Source organism: Macrotis lagotis, chromosome 1, assembly GCF_037893015.1.
Source record: "Macrotis lagotis isolate mMagLag1 chromosome 1, bilby.v1.9.chrom.fasta, whole genome shotgun sequence".
NCBI lineage: Eukaryota > Metazoa > Chordata > Mammalia > Peramelemorphia > Peramelidae > Macrotis > Macrotis lagotis.
The window spans coordinates 394,277,377-394,299,997 of NC_133658.1; the positions used below are offsets into that span (position 1 = coordinate 394,277,377).

General features: G+C 37.6%; 1 protein-coding gene across 4 annotated transcripts in view; it reads right to left on the reverse strand.

Moving 5' to 3' along the window:
- The window catches only part of SGCD (sarcoglycan delta), a 1,459,164-nt gene extending 1,440,678 nt beyond the window's left edge, over positions 1-18,486 (reverse strand). For 3 of the 4 annotated variants that reach the window (XM_074212535.1, XM_074212534.1, XM_074212532.1), the window contains exon 1: positions 18,220-18,486. The gene's annotated coding sequence lies outside the window, so the exon portion shown is untranslated. Of the gene's footprint in view, positions 1-17,462; positions 17,724-18,219 lie in introns of those variants that run through there. The other variant, XM_074212533.1, reaches the window with a different exon arrangement.
- Between the last annotated feature and the right edge of the window lie 4,135 nt (positions 18,487-22,621).

Genomic DNA, 22,621 nt, shown 5'->3' on the forward strand with positions numbered 1-22,621 from the left:
ATCTCTCCTTCTGCTTCTCACCTTTTGCATATGTATATGTTAGTTATGCCTTATTGAATTAAAAGTCCTTTGAGGGAAAAAAGACTCTTTTACCCCTCCCTCCTTATTTAACATCATCCAGTGTTATTGTACCCTCACTTAATATGTGTATTTAGTGATAAACAGACTGACTTTAAGTCATATTTATTCCCTCAGGTAAAAAACACATACTTGTACATATGTGTGCATGAAATGCAAGGCTGCATTTCAATATGAAGTTTCTCCTTTCCAAAGTTATTGTACATTGACCACTAGGTGAGTCAACAAAGACTTACTTTAATATATGTATATGTATATATATATATATATATATGTATGAAAAAATTCTGTCCTTTGTGTTGTACATAATGAATTGCATTTGTTTCATGAAAAATGAATTTCCCTCTACATTATGCTATTAAACAAGAGGATAAAACAAGAAATAGATTTCCCATGCATGCCTCAAAACCGTAGCACCACTAATGACTCTGTGTAGAATGCAAGTATGGCTTCTCTGTGACTAAAATTACAAAACAGTTTAGCTACTCAGGACCAATTTGCAATCAGAGCATCAAGCCATATTATAGGAAAGTGTCAGTTCTTGTGCAGTCTTGATGAGATAAGATTGAATGCATAGGCCAGTTTATCATATTATCTTGGCTTCACTGGCTTAAAGCAGGCAAACTAAATATGGGGGGGTGCTGTGTTCTGGGTAATTCTGCTATTGAAGAAGTGATAAACAGAACTGCTGATCTTTTCTTTTATCCTAATAGCAATAAATGAAGGAAAAACAATATTTTTTTCCTGAACCGTGTTTGAAGGCATTGACTACATTTTTATTATAATTTCTACAATTACACTCTTTCTATAATCATTTAGAAGATATTCTTGTTAAAATTTTATCTAATTCAGTAGAAATATATTCAGTATGTACCATCTCAGACAGAAAGTCTTTTCTTTGGGTTTTCTGTTTACAGTAATAAGCATTGTGAAGTTTAAAATTGGAAAGTGATATTCTACAATATTCCAGTAGGCTTCAAAATTTGCTGGTGGAGTGATTCATAGAATATAAAAATACCTTCATCTACAAATGTCTTTGGCCAAAGTCCAGTGACTTTTTAAATTACCTATTTGCCAATTTGTATGAGTGTTTGGAAACATTAGGGGCTACTGGGGAATAGATGCTAAAATATATTTCCCTCTTTTCAATGACAGATAAATAATATATTATTCCCTCTTTGATATGCTCACTGTTTGGGCTCATATTGTTTATCTTTTTCCTATATTTCCAAGAAGTATATTTGGAATTGATAGTGATATAAAAATAAAAGGCACCAATAACAACTTTTTAATTGCCCTAATTTATGCCTTTGAATACACAGTTTTATTGTGTTTAGAAAAAAGTTCATTACCCAGAATAATGTAAACTTCCTCAAAATACAGGTATGTCCACTATTACTAACTTAGCTGATAACTAATCCAAAATCTGGTTCTACATAAAAATCAGAGAGCCAGGGATTGATTCTATCCCTTCATGTTTAACTTCTAGTTTAAAAAAAAAATCAAAGAAAAATGTTAAATCCCCACTATGCTTCATAGAGAATTTATGGTAAGACACAAAAGGTAAGGCATACAAGATGAGAAAGGTATGCAAGCTACCTCTGTAAAGAGAGCCCCCATTACTAATAATGTGACCAAAAAGTATTCCAACCAAAGTTGGAAGGAACCTTAGGGGTCCTCTAGTCAAATTCCCTTACTATGAAAATGAGAATATTGAGACCAAAAGTAGTTGCATGACTAGCTTATAATCACACAGGTAGTAGATAGCAAAAAGAAAATAACTACTTGCACTTATGATCTGAGTCAAAATATTAAACTTCAGCTGAACTTTGAAACCAATCTGGATGTTTCCTCCAATGATGTAAATCACAAGCCATCCATGTCTGACAATTGTCTATGTCCTGCCATAAGTTTGCCAACAACGAGTACATCCAATATACTAAAGTTCTTCCTTTATTTCTTTTGATATCATGAGAACACCAGAGGGGGGCTATGGTGACTGCCCTCCTTTCATCTTCCAACTTCAGCATATGAACACCTTATCTTTTATTGTTGTCATAATTCTCCCTAAGACTCTGAAGATCTTCCCCTCCCAGACTGATTCTTTTGTGAAGTCAAACCAGGTCATCTTTTGCCTCAATTCTTACTTAGACTTTAATCATTGAATGATTGTACCTCAGACAAACTGAGACCTGGGTCAGACCTTACCTTAAAAAGCCCCAAGGTCATCTTGAACTATATCTTGCTGCTGGACTCTGAGGATCCAGAAAAGAGAGTGATGTTGATGACTTTGCAAAGCCCTGCCTCACTTAAATCCAATTCACTTGCAATTCAAGGCATTATCCTTCTGATTCATTGTTACGCTTCAAAAATTAATTAAAACAACCTCTCCCTGATTACATTGTTTACCATTACCTTTGACATTAAAATATTTTAAAAATATGCTTTAACTAAATTATAATATAGGAAAATTACCTAGAAAGCTGAATGAAGTTGAGAGAGCGGGAAGGGTAGACAGAAAGGAAACTCCATCTCTCTCTCTCTCTCTCTCTCTCTCTCTAACTAGTAGATGCTATGCTTTTCATGATAAAACAAATATTTATTCAATAAACATTACTTTTGTGCCTATTGGCAGATAGGCTATATAAGCTATATAGAGACTAGGAAATGATGTAAAAAACAGTCCCTGTCTATAAAATTTAAAGTCTATTTGGTTAGATACGTCTGCCACATACATGTATGCATATATATATATATATATATATACAAATGCATGCATGCATATATGTACAAAATCATGTGCACTGTATCTACAAATTATTCTGAATAGCTTTAAAAACTTTTGCAACCCCTCCACTTCTTCTTCAGTCTTTTTAACACTTTACTCCTCTTCATGTACTCATGATCCAAAGAAATTAGCCAAGTTCCTCTCGCATGATAGTCCATCTGTTAACCCCTTGCCCTGTTTTCACTGGCTGCCCCCCATCTCTGAAACTCTACCTTCAAGCCTCAGCTCAGATACCATCTCTGCAAAAGAAAAAAAACTTTTTCCAAAGACCTATTCCCACCCATAACCTGAAAATGATTGCTCTCCCAAATGATCTAGATTTCACTAAAATACACGAGAGACAGAGAGACAGAGAAACAAAGACAGAGAGAGAGAGAGAGAGAGAGAGAGAGAGAGAGAGAGAGAGAGAGAGAGAGAGAAACAGAGAGAAAACGTAGACATGTAGCATTTACATATTATTTAAAAGTTTTCTCTGGGTAGTAGATACTGCCATTCTTTCCATTAGACTGAGAGAGTTTAAGTGATGATAGAGGGTCTCACAATCAGTAATTTTCAGAAGTAAGATCTGTATTTGGATCTTCCTGATTCTGAATCCAAGGTTTCTTAACTGCATATGTATACATTTACACATATTCACATATATATATATATATATATATATATTCACTAAAGTCCTATATTAATGGCCTTGAGCCATTAATGTAGCACTTTAGCAAATGCATATATATGTATAGATATAGATATATATATAGATATATATATATAGATATATATATTCACATGAATATCTTGTGAGCAAATACAAAGTTTTTTTTTCCCATGTTTTATCTACCATTAGAATGTGAGTTGAGGGTGTGGAATTTATTTTGTCTTTCTTTGTATCATCATGTTTTAGTATGGTACTTCAACATAGTAAGCAGTTAGTAAATGTTTAATGATGATGATGATGATGATGATGTAGTTGGATAATTAAAGAGGAAAACTTGACCTCAGATTCTTTAAATTGAGGTGCTTAGATTCAAAGTTTGAAGTTCAAAGGACTATATCTCTAGAGCTAGAATAAACCTTACTGGCCATCTAACCCAATACCATCATTTTACAGAAGAGGAAACTGAGACTCAGAAAAGGCAAACTGATTTGCCTAAGGTCATATAAGTGCTAAGTAGCAAGGTGGGATTAGGATCCAAGTCCTCTTCCTAGAAATTCAGTTCAGTGCTTTTTCCTGCTGTGCCATGGTTTCCAATTCCATGAATAGATACAGAGTATAAAGATAAAATTATCTTCGTCCTTAATGGTTTTTACCTGTAAATTAAGATTATTTGTTCAATTGTAACCTGAAAGGGAACTTAAAGAGCCCCCTTTTAAATGAAGAAACAGGGACACAAAAATGAGTCGCAGAGGAGGTCAGTATTAGAATAAGGATTTCAACCCAGACCCTTTGACTCCAAATTCAATATTCTTTTCTATGCCAGGTGGACTCCCTTACTTATGAAATGACTGCTTTTCATGGTTTAAATAACATGAACATCAAGAATACATTGGACAGTTTCAGTTGAGATACTACACGACCCTGTTCAATTGATATTACTTGAAACCAAGCTGAAAAAAAAAAAAACTCTTCCCTTTCCATGGTTACTTCAAAGGTGGTAAAGATTCTACTTAAAGTAGCCTGAAAATTCAAGAAGCATCAACTCATGTTCTCAAATTTACAGAACAGCAGCTCAGACTTCCTATCTCCAGATGGCTGACTAGAAACCGCCTGTATTGCATTAACAGGGAGTGAGGGAAGACTAGTTCATCCCCTTCTAGGGTCTTAAGAGTCCCACCACAGGCATGCTGCGCTGTCAGTCAGCATCAGGTCACCCAGCAAGACATAACCACCAGTTAAAAGCATTAGTAGTTGGTTTGATGCTGAGTGACACTCAGCTAGCCAGGAATCCTGGTGGGAAAAGAAAAAGGGGTCTTCCCCATTAATTTTATATGTTTCAAATCTATTTTCTGAAGCTCTATATTTTGCCCTCTGAAATAGTTATTGATATCTTTTGTTCTTATATGACTTTTATTTCCAAAAAGTATTTTTCCATACTCCAATCCAGAGAGCTATCTGTTCTAACACAGATTTAAAAAAAAAAACAGAAAAAAAGTTCAGAAAAACAAAACATTCAACAATATATACAGTGTTCCACACTCATAGCTCACCTATGTAAAGAATAAGGGAAAGAACATTTTTTTTCATCTCTAGCTTTAGGTTAATATTTGATATTATGATTGAACACTATTCAGTTTCATTTTAACTGCTCTAATTTAACTGTTCTAGCTTTGATTATTGTTTTCCTAAATATTTTACTTCACTTTGTATCAGTTCACATAAATCTCCCCATGTTTCCTTGACTTCATCATATTCATCACTTTTTGTGGTACAGTAATATACTATTATTTTCATCTATCATAATATGTTTAACAATTCATCAACCGACAATCATCTACCAGGTTTTCAATTCTTTGTTACTACAAATAGTGTTGTTGGAAATATTTTTATAGAGAAATAGATACAGAGAGATATATTCAAGCATTTATTCAGTGCCTACTATGTAACAGGAACCGATTCCTATCTTAGAATGCAAAGGTAAAAAGTAGTCCCTGCTCTCATGGAACATGTATATGTATACACTCAGGGATAGATAAACATAGGGAGATAAATAGATGGATAGAAAGATATGCATGTCATGTACATACAGTTATATGACTTTTTTCTTTTTGACTTCTTTGGGGAATATATAAAGCTTCTTTTCTATAAAATACCTACCCATAAATCTGATAAAAATAAAATTTTCATTATATACATGGGCAATGAGTAGAAAGATGATTTAGAAGGTTCCTACCCAAGTTCAAGATGATTGATCTTTTCAGGGTACAACTGTAATACTTCAAGGATATGTGATTAAATGGTGGTAATTCTCACTCCAGTGATGCAATGGACAACCTCCCTATATCTTGGAGTGTTTTTGTGAGTTACTGAGACCAAAAAATAAAATTATCAACCTGAAACCAAACTGGTGAGAAGTTTCTTTGAACTTAACTAGGCAACTGACATGCAGTACACTATTGTTTGTATTCAAATACTATTTGTATTCAAAGTTTTTCCAGATGGCCTGTGAACACAGCCCTTGGAAACACAAAGTCATCATTATGCCCTGATGAGTCAATACACATTAGACTCTCATGAAATGTATAATCCACATCACTTTGGGAAAAACCATATTAGGTGTCATTTTTAAGGGAAGGTCAATATTATATTTTTTCCTAGGGATTGTGATAAAAGGGTTAGTTCATGTGATTAATTATTTTAATCATATCCACCAATGAAACCAACTAAGGCATGGAGATAACTACTGAGCAATACCAATGCAATAGCATATTTTCTGAAGTGTATTTAAATTTTACTTTGAAATATTCTCTGAAATAATTTTTTAAAACTTTCTACAATATTGATCACACAGAAAATTTGCTTCCCGGGAATTACTAATGGGAATTAGATTATTGTTCCTTATATAATGTCAGCTGAGTTTGTCCAATTGCCATACAATCAGAAAGACATAGTTACTACTTGCCCTGAATGATTTTCACATTATCTCACTATTTTTTTTGTTGCCATCTACTGAAAAGTTGACATTACACGATTTTCCAAAGGATTTTTTCAACCTAAGAAGGGCTTCAGCCACAAATATATATCATTGAAAATTCTCAAATCTATTAAAAGACAATCCATTTCCCAGTAATTTAGAAGGAAAGTGCAAGACAATACTATAATAGCAGCATTCCTTTCTGAAAACCTATGAGACAGCACCTGCTGGGATAGATCAAATGTAATATTTCATTTTTACTGCACACCTCTATAGTAGCATTAAAACAGTCCTTTCCAACATGATGTAGTATCACTGGCGATGGAAGTAAAGAGAAGAGTTGCAGAATTTCTGAATCTCAAAAAAAGAAAAGCATTTGAAAGATGTCTTTCATTTTCTCATCTGAGTACATAGGGAATCCCCTGGCATAGGATCATAGGGCACAGAGAAGGGAAGGACATTAGAGACATCCTCATATGGCCCCAAGCTCCCTGGCTTCACCATTCTTTTACTTCTCTCACATATAACAAAGAAAGAATCCTGGATATAGAGAGGCAAAATTCTGCCTTCTGGTTCCAACTTTCACATCACTTAGTAGAAAGTCTTTGAGGATTCAAGATGGAACTTGGTTCCTTGTTTGCCACTTGCATAAAACTGTTTAAAACATGAATCACCACCCCCCAGACCTATAGAAGAAGGAAGTGGCATAGATATAATGTGGTACCCAATAAGCAAAGTAAAGCAGAAATTGGGTGATGAAGGAGTATAATCAATGCATCTAATGTCTGGCATATATTTTCACTCCACTACTGATGCTATCAAAATAGCCACCAGGGTCAAAAGTGATTCTTAGCAGAAGAAGCAGAAGAATCATTAAGTCAGACATGCATAAATAGGAACTTGGACCAAATAGATTGCATTTAATGTATAAAACCAAATGAGTTTGCCATATCATGATGCTACTTTTTTGTTTACACACACACACACACACACACACACACACACACACACACACACAGACATATATATATATATATGTGTATATATATATATATATACATATATATATATATATATGATTCAACTTTCAAGTAGTCATTACACAAGCAAGAGTTAGCAAACAAGAAGAACCCTGTTCTTAACTCTGGCACAACAACACCATGGAGTATGGATCACATTATTTCATTCCTTTGAATTTCAAATTTTTCATTTGTAAATAAGTGAATCAGCTAGATCTTGTCTAGTCTTCCAGTTCCAATCTTTCTGACTCAAAGGCAAAGCATATTAGGATTCTAAAGTCCCCCCCATTTAATCACATTTATATCATCACCAACACATTTTTAAAAATTACTTAATCATGGACACAGCAGAGAAAGCACTGTACTTGGAAAAAGGAGGAGGACCAAGTTTGAATCTTTTGTCTCTTTTGACTCCTACTATTATTTCTTGTGTAAGCTTAAGTTACTTATCCTTCTCAACTTGTTTCCCTATCTGTAAAATGAAATAGTTGGATTAAATGATCTGAAAGGTTCCCTTTAGATCTAAATCTTATCATTCTATTGGTGACTGAAAATAATATGAATAGCAATAGATAAAAGGATATGAACAGTCAGTTTTCATGGGAAACAATTCAAGCAATCCATGACTATATGAAAAACGTTTTTGATGTCATCTAGTAGACAGATAAAGATTAAAAAAATAAATTGGTAAATATTGGAGAGATGATGGAAAGAAGTTATACTAGTATATTGGGGTTTTTTTCAGTTTTTTTGGCAAGACAGTGGAGTTAAGTGACTTGCCCAAGGTCACACAGCTAGGTAATTATTAATTGCCTGAGGCCTGATTTGAACTCAGATCCTCCTGACTCCAGGACCAATGCTCTATCTACTGCACCACCTAGCTGCCCCACACTACTGTACTATTAGTGGAGTTGTGGAATGTTCAGTCATTCTGGAAAGCAATTTGGAACAATATTCATAAAGTTCTAAATACTGAATACTCTTTGACCTAACTAGAACACTTAGGCCTAAAAAATAGAAAAAAGAAGTAAAGGTCCTCTACATGCAAAAATATTTACAGCAGCTCTTTTTATCAAAACTCAGAAACTTAAAAGGTATCCCATTGGATAATGACTAAAGAAATTATGGTAGTTTAATGAACTTTTATTGTGCCATATAAAATAACAAAATACATATAAATATATAATACAGAAATACATAATAAGATGATGGTTTACTTTCTGTTTGTTGTTTCATTGGGTTGGATACTGGAAGGATAGATAGTAAATACATGTAAAATAAATAAATTTGAATTTTAAGAAGAAAACAACATGAGGAAAAACCAAGACATGGTTAAAATGTATGTGCTATGACTAAGGATTAGTCATGGTACAAATTGCTTTATGGAAAAATGTATAACACATCAAAAACAAAGATAATTTTTTTCTAAAACCAGGAGTGACACTAAAGTTTTCTGGTATTTGGCTTTATGAGGAACATCAAAATGGCTGTCAGTTGTTAGATGACCTTGCGAATGAGGACAAGATCATGACCAAAGGCAAGATCACAAGGAAGAGTATGAATGCCTTTATGGTCATGACTGAGGATGACTCAATACAAATTCATGCCTAGCAACTGGCAAGCCAATTTCAATTAAAATTCAAAATGTATTCAAGGTCCTTCTCAGGTCTGTGCCAATCTCCCTTTTCTGGCTTCTAAAGAAGGACTTATCTTTTTTTCTCCCCTCATCACACTCAAAGTGACAATATAACTTCTCTTTTCTCTCTCCCCTTATGCTAGGACTGACCCCTTTGTACCTCCCTGCCTGATGAACTTAAGAAACACCTTTCTCTATAAGACATTTCTTAATCCCAAGGGTCAGTCATGGTCTTTCTTCTAGCTTTCACATAACGCTTCATTCTATACCACCCTAAATGCATATTCATCATGAAATATTAAATATTAAAATCATTTATATTTGCCCCATAACACCCTACTTAACTATGTGTACCATGAGGGGGAAAGGATCAAGGAAGAAAGTATATCTTATCTAAAATTTGAATCTTTCTTATTAGCCCAATAGTACAGTGCTCTGCACATAGCAAGCATCAAATGAATGGTTATACGTAGCAGCTATTTAATAAATATTCATTTACCAGAAGTGAATTTGAAAAAATAATAATTATTCTAAGCAGGACAATCCCTGGAGAATCTGAAGAGTTTAGACAATCCTGAGGGGGTTCAATCCCAGGATAACTCATTTTATAGGTTTGTCTAACATTTCAACCTTCCCTTCCCACCTTTATATCAAAGTGAAGTCAGGTTCAAATAAAATTCAAAAACTAGTCAGTCATTCTTTTATGATTCCTCCAAGAAATATTTCATTCAGATGAACTCTCATTTAAAATGTAAGCAAATAGCAGAGTAGATCAAAAACCAGAATCCTACAATATGCTGCTTACAAGAAACTCATTTGAAGCAGAGAGATAAATATAGAATAAAGGTAAAAGGTTGGAGCAAAATATATTGTGCTTCAGCTGAAGTAAAGAAAGCAGGGGTAGCAATCCTTATTTCAGACAAAGCAGCAGCAAAAATAGATAGTGTTAAAAGAGATAAGGAAGGAAACTTCATCCTCCTAAAAGGTACCATAGACCATAAAGTTATTTCAATACTGAATATATATATATATATATATATATATATATATATATATATATATATATGCACCAATGGGACAGCACCCAAATTCTTAGAGGGGAAGCTGAAAGAAATAGACAACAAAACTCTACTAGTGGGAGACCTCAACCTCCCACTATCAGATCTAGATAAATCAAATCATAAAATAAACAAGAAAGAAGTTAAGGAGGTAAGTAAATTGTTAGAAAAATTAGATATGGTAGACTTATGGAGGAAATTGAATGGGGATAGAAAGGAATATACCTTTTTCTATGCAGTACATGGAACTTATAGAAAAATTGACCATGTACTAAGACATAAAAACCTAATGATCAACTACAGAAAGGCAGAAATAGTGAATACATCTTTCTCAGATCACAATGCAATAAAAGTCATATTCAATATTGGGCCAAGGAGATATAGACCCAGAACAAATTGGAACTGAATAACCTCATTTTAAAAAATGAGTGGACCAAAAAACAAATTATAGAAAGAATTAACCATTTTATCCTAGATAATGATAATAATGAAACAACATACCAAAACCTATGGGATTCATTCAAAATGACTCTCAGGGGATATATTATAACTTTAAATGCTCACATGAATAAATTGGAGAAAGAGGAAATCAATAAACTAAACATGCAACTAAAATTAGAGAAAGAAATAGTTCATTCAGGATTATCTGAGGATTGAGTACATCCTGCTTTCAATGAGCTTACAATATAATAGGAGAGAAAAAAATACAAATAAACCCATATTCTCTCTTGCCTCTGCAAATAAGGTTTTGAATCAGTCACATGGATAGGCAGAACTGTTGATCAGTTTCCTTTTCTATAAAATGAAGGTAATTATAGAATCTAAATTATCCTAAATTATAGGATCTAAAGCTTTGAAGATGAAGGAAACAAGGTCACCTGAAAGATTGTGCACTTAAGATCACAAGGACAAAGCTGCTCTTTTAATCAAATTCTATACCTCCAAATGAAATATTCTGTCAATTACAATAGAGTAGAAGACTTTTCAAGTGTCTTTTCAGGCCTAAGATTTTATGAATTATATAAAGGTATTCATAGATTTAGATTTAGTGCTCAGAGTCCAAATGCCCAAATTTACAAATAAGGGATAAAGACTTGGCCAAAGTTATATCACTAGTATGTAAAAGAATTGTTATTTGAACCCAAATTTGATTTCAAATCTAAGACTCTACTATACCAGACTGACTTTCTAAATAGCAAAGTATATTGATTATATAACTTAGAATTCTTGGTTATTTCTTTAAGTACCATTAACATGTACTATTCCAGAATGTCCTAGAGATAAATTAAATACTTCTACCTAAAAATCTGGTTATTCTCCTCAGGCTCAAACTTCACCCTTAATTTTATGCAGCTAAACCACTTTTTAGTGAACACCTCTTCTACAATATTGATATCTGCATTATTCACCCACAGATTTATATCTTAGGTCACATTCTTTCAAGATTTCACTATCAAGTTAGCTTCAAAGGGTAGTGTGATAAAGTCCTGTTAAAATATTCGCCTTATATCCCTATCCAAGGTAATTTAATTTTAATGATAGTCTCCTGAAAATAAGCAATCATTTTATATTCAAAGGAATAAATCTCTAATGATAAAATGTTCAGCACTATTACAAGCTAATGAGAATGACAGTTTAGAAACAAATGTTCTTGCTGCTGCTTATTGTCTCAAATTGCCCAATGTTGTCTTCAATGCTTCTCCATAAGCCAGTCCTTCCTTTCTTTACCCATCCACCCAACTCCTTAACATTAAAGAAGGCCTCCTTTTATGGGGGAAAATGCCCCATTTTTATTTTCTACGACTTTCTCATTGGTATTTGCTTTCACTTTTTTGATAATGATCTACAAAAGCTCTTTGAATGCAGGGAAGGTGCTACATTAAGAAGTTTCTGTTGCCTTGTCAGCACTGATTATAATGTTTCCAAAGGATCATTTACAATATACTGCACCAATGATCTGTGTCTTAATATCTCCATAATATTGACACCATGTGATAAAGATCTACGTGTTAACAACTCCATAATGCAATGCACAGAGTCCAGCACTGGAGGCTATATTTGGACTGAGCAATCCTTGAGCCATTTAGTCATACACCAAAGCACCCCAAGAATGGAAAGATCCCAAGGTGATTTTTTAATCAAACACAAACAGTTATTCAGTAACATAGGGGATCTTTGTCTGATCCATATGTTTAACAATGATCCAATGCCATGAAATCTCACCAGGATACAGTAAGAAAGATGAAAAGTATCAATGAACTCTCACATTTCTCAAAAGTCTACCTGAAATTCAGCAATGAATGGCTTCAAAGAAAGACCAAGGACATGATAACCTTACATAATCTACCTGGAAAATATAGATTGGTATTCCAAGAATTCACAAGACATTATTAACACAGCACTTGGAAAGTCACCTTCATGTTTGCTTTCCTGTCATATGAGATTTGCCAGCAAATTCTCACATGCAACTCATTTTGCCTCAGTTTAAGTTCAAGTTTAGTATTTTGTAGAGGTTGGGCCAGGGACATGGAACACTTGAACATTTAACAACCCCCAACCTTTCATAGCAGAACACAGAACTACCTTCTAAATTTGTAACAGTGAGTTAAATTTAAAGAGCCTAGACTAGGAATGAAAGAGATCTGGAAACATGCTAGTAACCCCAAGAAAATTATTTCTATTCTTTGGACTTCAGTGTTTTCACTGGCACACTGAGGCATCAAAATAGGTCATAAATAAGTAAGATAGTTGTACCTCTGCAATCCCCAATTTTGAAAATTTTAATCGGTAGTGATCTGAAGCACTTGGGGGAGTATCCATAGTCAGAGCTTGGGTCATCTAATGATATAGTAAAAATCATCTATTTACAAGATGGTATAAATACAGTCTATGCAGATGACTTTAGAAGCAAATAAATTGGTTTCACAGTGTAATTTTCATTACTTTGAATGAGTTATTTAAACTCCTTAAGTCTCAGTTTCCTCATCTGTAAAACAGGGATAATTATATCTATAGCTTACCTCACATAGTTGTAGTGAGGTTCTTACAAGAAGTATTTTGTAAACTTTCTATGCAAATGTCAGCTATTATTATTAATCACATTAGCACTTTCAAATCAAAACACTTTCTAATCATCTCTTAAATAACAACCCGTTCTAGCATATTCAAACACTATTATCCTAATTTGTCTATAACTAAAACCAACTTTCTAGCTCTTTGAGTATAAATTTACCTTATAACTTAAAGTTCTTACTTTTTGAATTTCAATTTACCCCCTTCAGAATAAAAAGCCACATCAAATCATTTTGAATCATAGTAATTTAAACTACACAAGAAATCCTTTAATTCTCAATGAGTTTGATTTTCTTAAATTATAAAATTCCTATTATGTGCAGTGCATTAAATTCTTTCTTCATTAAATCATAAATTTAGAGCAGGACAGGAATATAGAAGTCATCAATCCAATACCTTCATTTTACATATGAGAAAATTATGACCCTGTGAGATTAAATGACTTGCCCAAGGTTATATCTGCAGAACTGAGATCTACATAGATTCTATGTAAGGTCCTTCTGATTTCGGGAAGGTCAACCAGGTAAGGAATCCTGGTGGAGATGATATCAGCTTTGAAGGATGGGGAGAATTTCACCAGAAGGAATATTTTACTCACTCATTCCAATCCAATCTAGTACATTTAATTAGAGGAACAAAGGAAAGAGGGAAGGAGGAAAGGAAGAAGGGAGAGAGGGAGGGAAGGAAGAAGGAATAAAGCAAGGGAAAAAGGGAAGAATGGAGAGGAGAAAGAGGAGGGAAGGAAAGAAGGAAAGAAGGGAGAGAAGGAAAGGAGGGAGGGAGAGAGGGAGGAAGGAAAGAAAGAAGAAATAAAGGAAGGGGAAAATGGAGGAAGGGAGGGGAAAAACGAGAAGAAAACTAGAATACATCAAAAAAAAATCCTAAAACAAAGATAATGAATTATGCTTCTGATCAATCTTAGAGGAAATCTTAGTTGAAAAAAATGGACTTTTAACAATGAAATTTCAGTAAAAGATGTCTATTTTTAAATGCCAGTAATTCCTGTCTTTATGTTCCATATTCCCAAATGATAAAGCAACAAAAACAAAAAATCCCCACTATAACTGACAGCAACTTATCAGAGATAGCCAGGGCTCAATTTCTATCTACAAATATCAGGTCAAGGTTAAAAGCAGCATAGTCTTAGAAAATAAATTTGGATCTCCAAAGGAAAGATGGGAAAACAGTAGGCTAAATAAGAAGTCTGACAACTTTAGCTACTTTCCAATAAAACAAGATCAGAAGATATTTGAGATGCTGCAGAACACATTAAATTTAAGCAGACTACTGTGAAAACTTGGGAATGGGGGAATTACTTCTTTTTTATCTGTAGAACATGCCATTCAAAGGACAATTCTTAATCATATTTTTAAAGTGGTATTTAGATCCATGAATGTCACCTGCTACTACTTATCTCGGGCTCCAAAAATATAGGAGGGCTCTGCATAAAGTAGCTTTTGCTACAACTACCCTCTAACCTACCTCCCAGTGACACTTTATGTCGATAATTTGTACAAATAGGAAGACTAAGGTTGTTAAGAAGCTCTTTGTGCTTTCTGAATGCTTTGATCCTGTTGGGGTAGGAAGTAAATAGTTTAACAAATGCCTACAAGATTGCTGTGCCTTTCACTTCACAAATAATAGTCAACAGATTTCCCAATCCATAGTGTCGAATAAAGTCAACACATTTAAACCCGGGGTGCCTTCTTTCTACTCTGGTTTGCTTCCTCTAGTCCTGTTTATAAGCCATCCAATCAGAAGGCAACTCTGCAACAGTTGTATGATGAAAAAAGCCTAGGAAAGAAAATAAAGAGAATTAAAGGTGCCCTCAGGAAACATAATGACACCCCCAACCAAAAACGTCCTTGCTCCAGGGCCCACTAGCTGAGTGAGTGAGTGATGATTTCTGCTCAGCTGCTTCTCTGTCTTTTGCCTTTAGAGTGAAACTTCATATAATACACCTGTGAAGAAGAAGAGTTTTCTGCTTTAAACGCAGTTGTTTGGAAACACCCAAGGGCTAATGATGATGGCTTGCATTTACAAAGCCATTAAAGGATTTCCTAACAATCAACTATGTGAAAAAAGATTATATATATATATATATATATATATATATACACATATACATATCCCTATCCACATATCATAGCTAAGAAAGATGAGGCTCAATCAGAGAAGTGACAAAGTGACATAACTGGCCCAGGCTGATCCGAGGTACAGAGCTTCTTTCTAATTCAGGTTTTCACTCCAAGTATAGTATTCTTTCTACTATATCAAAACACCTTAGGTGGAAGGGTAAATTATAACAAATCAAGAAAAAAATTCCTACAAGGTTATCATGAATACACTCTACTATATCGTACTGTGATGCCAGAAACTCAGTTCATAGTCCTATGCACTATGCAGACAGTAGGTGCCTAATAAATGTTCCTTGAGTGAACAAATTTATGAATGGGTGAATGAATCAGTCACTTAATGATTAAAAGCATATTTACCTGATATGCATTTATTCACAGAAATTCGACGAAAAGGGATATGCCTGTCTCTATGTGAATTTACCAAGAGCTAAACTTTCAATTCCTGTCTTTATCCAATGAATTTCAGTCCTAAGTAGAGTGGATAGTTTCCGCGTAATTCACGGCTCCCTAGTGAAGCAAACAGTAGCAGCAACTAGCCTCAGAAGAAACAGAAACTGTTCACTTCTTCAGAACCTCGGCTTGGTTTATACAAATTAAACAAAAAAGTCCACAAGCTCTGACTGTCAAGATCTCCAATCTATCCTTTCCCGATCTTTTGCTTTCCTATCGACACAGTATCCATGGCCCTCAGACCTTCTCTCAACTTCTTAGCTCGCACCAGGGGCCAGATTCCGCCAGGCCCCTTTGCCAACAAGACACCAACAGCGGCCACGTTTCTCATGAATGCGTGAGCCCCATGCTAATACTGCGTACTAGCTCCTAGTCAAAGAGCCAATACCATTTGAACATTAGACTGGAAGCTCAACCTCGGAGCCTTTTTCGGAGGGCGGGGCCGGGGGGGGGGGAGTAGATAAAAGGAAAGGTCGGATATGGAAATGTGCTATTAGAAAGGGAAGCAGGCTCGAAAGGATAAAATTGAAGAAAAGCGACAGGGGCGAAAACGGGTTGAAGAACAGAAATGACGGTTCGTACTTCCCTATGACTGAGATCTATTATCACCTTCTGGTAGAAATCACTATCCACAAATAACACAAAGAGAAACTCTAAGAAGTCCGAGATGTGTCCACGGTGAAGCTACTTCGTGTTGGAGCAGAACTTGAATCCATAGCTCTCTACACTCTAGTAGTCTGTTGACTTTGAGGGGCAACCAATCTATAAAAGTAGTCTAGGGTTCTGTATATCTTTCTAACTGCTTTTTCACTTTCCGTCCCGACTCTAGAGTAGTAAAACTTAATGTCTCACCAAACTCTGTCTGATCAAGCAACCAACTTGAGCCTTTCTCAAACACAGGACACATACATGCACACAGACACACACACACACACACACACACACACACACACAGACAGACTCAAATATCTGCAAGTATCTTGGGATTTGGAGCGAGGGGGCGGGGTGGGGGTTAGCTGTAACCATTGCTGGTGAAAAGAGGAAAGAAGGGACAAGACAGAGGAATTCTCTGCAGCTTTCTTGAAGATTTGGCTCTTAGGTAGCCTTAGACCTTTAAACTCTTGAAGACTGGGAGCCAGGGTCACGCGGAAGGGCTAGTCTGCGTGCCCGAGGGAAGCAGCATTTTGCCCATTCCAACTAGGGACTAGCCAAGTCCGCAGAATCCTTTCTGAATGGGGCCTCAATTGCCTTGAAGTTCAGTCACATCCTCTAACAGCCACACAAAGAGGACCACAACAGAGTTCACTTGTTTCCCCAAAGAGGCATCAAGGCAATTGCATTTTGGGATGGTGCTCGTAGTCTCTCACATACACATAAACACACCAACATCACACAAGCACAAAATTTACACGCACATGTACACACACACATAGTCGGACAGGCTAATAAAACCACAGGGAGAAGGGAAGCGCATTTCCTTACCCCATAATGTTTAGAGATATCTTAACCCAGAGCAGTAACAGCAAAAAAGCTCGAGGGGGTTAGAGACAAGGATTCCCTCCCCCGCACCCAGTCACAAAGAGACTGGTCCAGCAGTCACCTGTTGGATGCTCAGAGTCCTCGCCAAGCTCTGTCCAGCTGCAGCTCCACTGTGTATTCCACCCTCTTATCCTCAAACCCTGAGCTGTCAATGTTATCCCCGTTTCTCCCTTCCAGGTCTTGGATTTTTTAGAGTTGCCTGCTCAGGGATGTGTCTTCTATTCCTGTAGCTGAATAATTTCACGCGCGTATCCTCCTGCCGCTCCGGTCTCTCCCCCAGTGCATACACACTCACACACGCTCTGCTGTTAATGTTCAAGCTGCTCAAAGCTCCTTTAATGAAGTGCACGAGGCCTCCTCCCGCGCCCTAGCAGCCATCCCTGCCGAAATCTAAGCGCTTTGATTCTGCACCTGCTAACCTGCGGACAAATGCGAAGGGGAAAACGACCTGCCATGGGCATCCCCTGCCTCAAGATGCAGTGAAGAGGAACCTACGAGCAGAGCGCTGCGTGCCCCTCTCCCTCTGCTCCCCATTTCTTGCTTAAGCCCGCTTCGGCATTGGGATACGAGGGGGGAGGGGGACAACTCTTGGAAACCAATCGAGATGGCTGGTTTTGATGGAGCTGGAGCTCCGCGAGTCTGCCAGTCACGAAGAAAGCCACAACTTCCCCAGTGACCCGAACCCAAGAGTGGGTTGCCCTTCTAGGGCACTGGATCGAGCCTCGTGTCCCCTTCCCTGGGAAGGAGCAAGCCGTCAACTTCAGAGAGACCGTGCCCGCGCTAAAGTGGGGAACTGGGCGCGGCGGCGAGCTACTCACCCCTTGGTCTGGGCGCCGGCCGGAGCCGCCCCCTCGCGGGACTGGAGGGCAAGCAGCAAGTGCAGCGGAAGGACTGTGTGGGTCTCTGTGTATGTCTGTGTGTTAATTTTTGCTCCCCCTCCGTTCTTCTCCCGGCTCCGCGGGAGCTAAGCGCTCCAACTCCAGCCTTTCTGTGCAGGCAATCCCATGAGGGGAGAGGCAGCGAGCGCGCAGCCCGGCCGGGAGCACATCCCTCCACTGGACGAGTCAGCGAAGCCACAGCATAGGGAGAGGAGGAGGGGGGAGGAGGAGGGAGGAAGGGGCTGGGAATGAAGTTGGGTGGGAAGCGGGGCGGGGGTGCGGGTGAAGGACCCCAGCAGCACCAACTCTCCTTGGACTTTAAGCACCCGGCTGGATGCACCGACGCTCTTTTCCTCTGGCTCTGGCTGCGACTCTGGCTCCCAAGCCCTCCAGGAGCTTCTAGCCCGGGGCTGGCGATCCGGCCGCCCCCTGAATTCAGGCCCCTGCCAAAGGGAGCAGCCGGACGCCTTGACAGCTGCGGGGAAACCTCTGTCCGCTCCCGCCGGCCGCCGCCTACCCAGAGCGCCGCTGCATCGTGCTTTCCGGCAGACAGGCAGAGGCAGGGAGGGAGAGAAGGGAGGGAGGGAGAAAGAAAGGCGGGGAAGGAGGGCGGGGGCCGGAGAGCGGGGTTTTCTCCTTTTTGCTCCCAGGCTTCGGGCTTTAGGGCTCTCCCTCCCCTACCCACCCGCCTCCCCCAATCCCCCTTTCCACGATGTCCTCTCTCTCTCTCTCCCTCCCCCTCTCTGTGCTTGCACTGTTCTCTCCCAGATCCCTGTTTCCCTTGATGCTCTGCTGGGTTCCGGCTAGAGACAGAGAGGGCGGCAGCAGCCTAGGCTCGAGCGGGTTTGGGCAATAGCAGCAGCAGCAGCAGCCTTGGCCGCCGCCGCCGCCGCCACCAGCACTGCCGCCGCCTCTTCCCGCGCGCCCACGTGCCGGGGTCCCGTTGTGCGCGCGCCAGCGGGGTAGGAGGGCGAAGGAGGGATGGGGGTGGGAGGAAGGGAGAATCTTCCTGCGAGGAGGAACCGAAAGAGTACCAAGGGAGAAATGGACGAAGGGCGCAGGACCCGGGCTGCGGCTCGGGGAAGCTAGATGTGCAGATTCCAGCCTTTCCCTCCCCCCCTGCAGAATATAGTCAGAGAAAGGGAGGGGGGAGGGGCCCCTCTCCACTCCGCAGGATCAGCCACAAGATGAGGAAGCCAAGAAGCTGCTTTCTGACTGCCAAGGGGACAAATTCCAAGCGTCCTCTGTTGCCTGTCCCTTCCTCCAAGCGCCGGCTCCCTCATTTCTCCCACCCATCCTCGACCCCAACCGAACAGAAAATTTGAAGGGGGAGGGGGTATCCTCATCATTGCGTATATTGAATTCCCTTAAGGTCCTCCTCACCTATGGACTTTTCCCCTTTCCTTTAAGAAGACGTCCGATTCTCTCTTTTCCATTAGAAACTGTCTTGGGCTTACAAGATGGGAACTTATTTCCTCCATCAGTCTATCCAGTAATATTTATCCGCACCTACTATGTTCAAGGCCTTGGAGAGGTTGCAAAGATAAATAAGACACCATTTTTGTCGTGAAGGAGCGTACCGCAGGTCTACGGAAATATGCTATAATCGTTTGAAAAGTTAAAAAATATAAGTTTATTAACTGTGAAAGGAAGTTAAGACAGTAACGTAGGAGAAAACTGCATGAAAAGAAGGGGCTCCGCATTTAAGTCCCATCATTTAAGTCCCAACATACATTTCTACCTGTATGAACTTAGGCGAGTCACTTAACCTGCCAAGGCCTGAGTATGCTTAATTGTAAAAGAAGAAATTATAATAGATTTTTTCTAAGGGCTCTTTAAATTATAAATCTGTGGTCTTTATCTCACAGTTGTTACTGAATCACTTTGTAATCTCAAAGTGATAGATATGTAGATACATATGTAATTTATTATTGTAATAGGACTCAAAACAAAAGGAAATGCTGCAAAGCACAATTCCTGAATATTATCTAAGTGAATGATAAATTTTTAATTCTCTAGTATTTCAGAAATAAGAGGAATAAATTGAAAGTGGGATAGTCAGGAAAAGGGCGGTTTGAACTGAAATTTCAAAGGATTACATTTTAGGAAAACCAAAAGGACTCATCAAAATAAAACATTCTGGGAAAAGCCTAGGGTTGTTAGTGGAAGCACTGGAAGATGATCCTGGAAAGTCTGGTCCTCCAGCAATATAACAAATTAAAAGACATGTTTTTTCTAGGAAGGAGAATGGAATGGGGGGGGGAGTTTAACCTTTGATGTAATGAACCACCCAATTACCTAAAAAAGAAAAATGGATTTTTTTTAATGAGGACAAACAGAAGGACTAGGCTTCCTCCAACCCAATATTCAGCACCTGAGGCTTGGACAGCAGCGTGACAATCATTTCAATTAAGTTCTGAAAACTTTTTTATTGTTACTGTGTAAAAGGAAAAATTCTGAGGATGCAAATAAGAAAAATAAAAAAATTCTTGCAAAATAAAGAGTACAGGGGTGGCTAGGTGGCGTAGTGGATAAAGCACTGGCCCTGGAGTCAGGAGTACCTGAGTTCAAATACAGCCTCAGACACTTAACCCCATTTGCCTTGCAAAAACCTAAAAAAAAAAAGAGTACAATAACTATATAAATCATGATCATATAAGGTAGTGATAGCAGATTATTGAATTATAGACTTAGAAGTTTGGAAGGGTCCTGGAGACTATTTAATATTATGTCCTCCTTTTAGGAATAAGATAACAAGAACTGTAGATTAAATGATCTGTCCATAGTCACACAGATAATAGGTTAATAGAAACAAGATTTGAACTTAGGTCCTCTGATTCCAAATTCCAGGTATATTTTCCCAAATGGCAATTTAGAATCAGAGTTTAGAATTAGATAGAAACTTGGGGATCACTTAACCACCAGCCCCCTCATTTTATAGATATGAAAACTGGAGCACACAAAGATTAAATGACTAGTCCACAATCAAACTTACCACTAAGTGGCAAAATTGGGATATTTATAAATGTTCACTGAATCCACACTTAGTACTTTTTCCCATTCCATTTGGTACCTCTAGGAGAGATAAGCTTCAGCTAAGGGATTAGTAAAGGCTTCTTGGAGGAGGTGGGAACTGAGCACAGCCTTGAAGAAAGAAAATTTATTCAACAAACAATCATTAAGCACCTATGATGTAGACACTTAATAACCATTTGGCAGAAGAGATAAAAGTGAGGGAGCAGAAAAATTGTTACTTTAATTTATGCTCTACTGAAGATTTTAATTTATCTAGGGAGTCCAGAGAAATGGCTTTTGGGAATTCCTTTAGTTTTAATTAATTTAAAGAAATATCAGGTTAATAGACCAGCAGGTATGCATTCCATTACATTAGTCCATAGGAAAATGAAAGTCTATTGTAAGATAGGAATAAAGAAAAAGAAAATAGGGGGACAAAAAACTAGATGAGTCAGATTATATGATTATCAAGGGTAAAGACTATGTCTTCTCCTGTCTTTATATACATGTCCTTGTATGGAAACATCTTAATGATAAATATTTATTGATTAGTAATGTTTAAAAAACTGTGTAAACAGACTTATTGAATATTGGGGGGAAATATTCAATTTGATGTATAATGTATAGAAATTTGAGATCCTGAAGATGAGCTGTATAACTTTTGAAGATTTGCTTTTCTGAGTTAACTTCACTATCTTGATTTGTGAGAATAGTTCATTTTTTCAAACATTCTTCAAAAAGCTTTTCCTTATCAGAAAAAAATCAATAGTATTTACTTTTTTTCCCCCCTTCACAACATTATCAAGATATTTTTTGGGGGGAGGACAAGGAAGGAAAAGCAATAAATGTAAAATAATAATTTTGAGAGTAAAGAGGAAGGAATTAAAAGTAGGGAATATAAGATAAAATTTGCAAAGAAACTTGGTTTTTATGTAAAAGCAAGAGAGGACATTCTCTGTAAACATGACATTCACTGAAGACTTTGGAAATTAAATTTTCCATATCTATTGAATGAAAAACCATATTGAAAGCTAGGAGCTTTTTCCTCATGGCCTGAAAGAGTTAATGAAATTTCCCTTAATTTCAGTTTGAATTATTTGAGGTTTTCAGGAATTTCATTCCCCAAAAGTGGCAAGTAAAATCCTTTTTAGCTGCTGGAAATTCCAGTTTGGATTTCTATCATTTTGCTTCTTGGAGTTTGGGGGAGCCATGAGGATGGATATGAAGCCACTCCTTCCCCTGCTAAGTCATTATTACTCCTCCAAGTTCACTATTCCCTATAAAACTGTTGACTAGTATGGAACTGTAGAATGGCCATATTAATTTT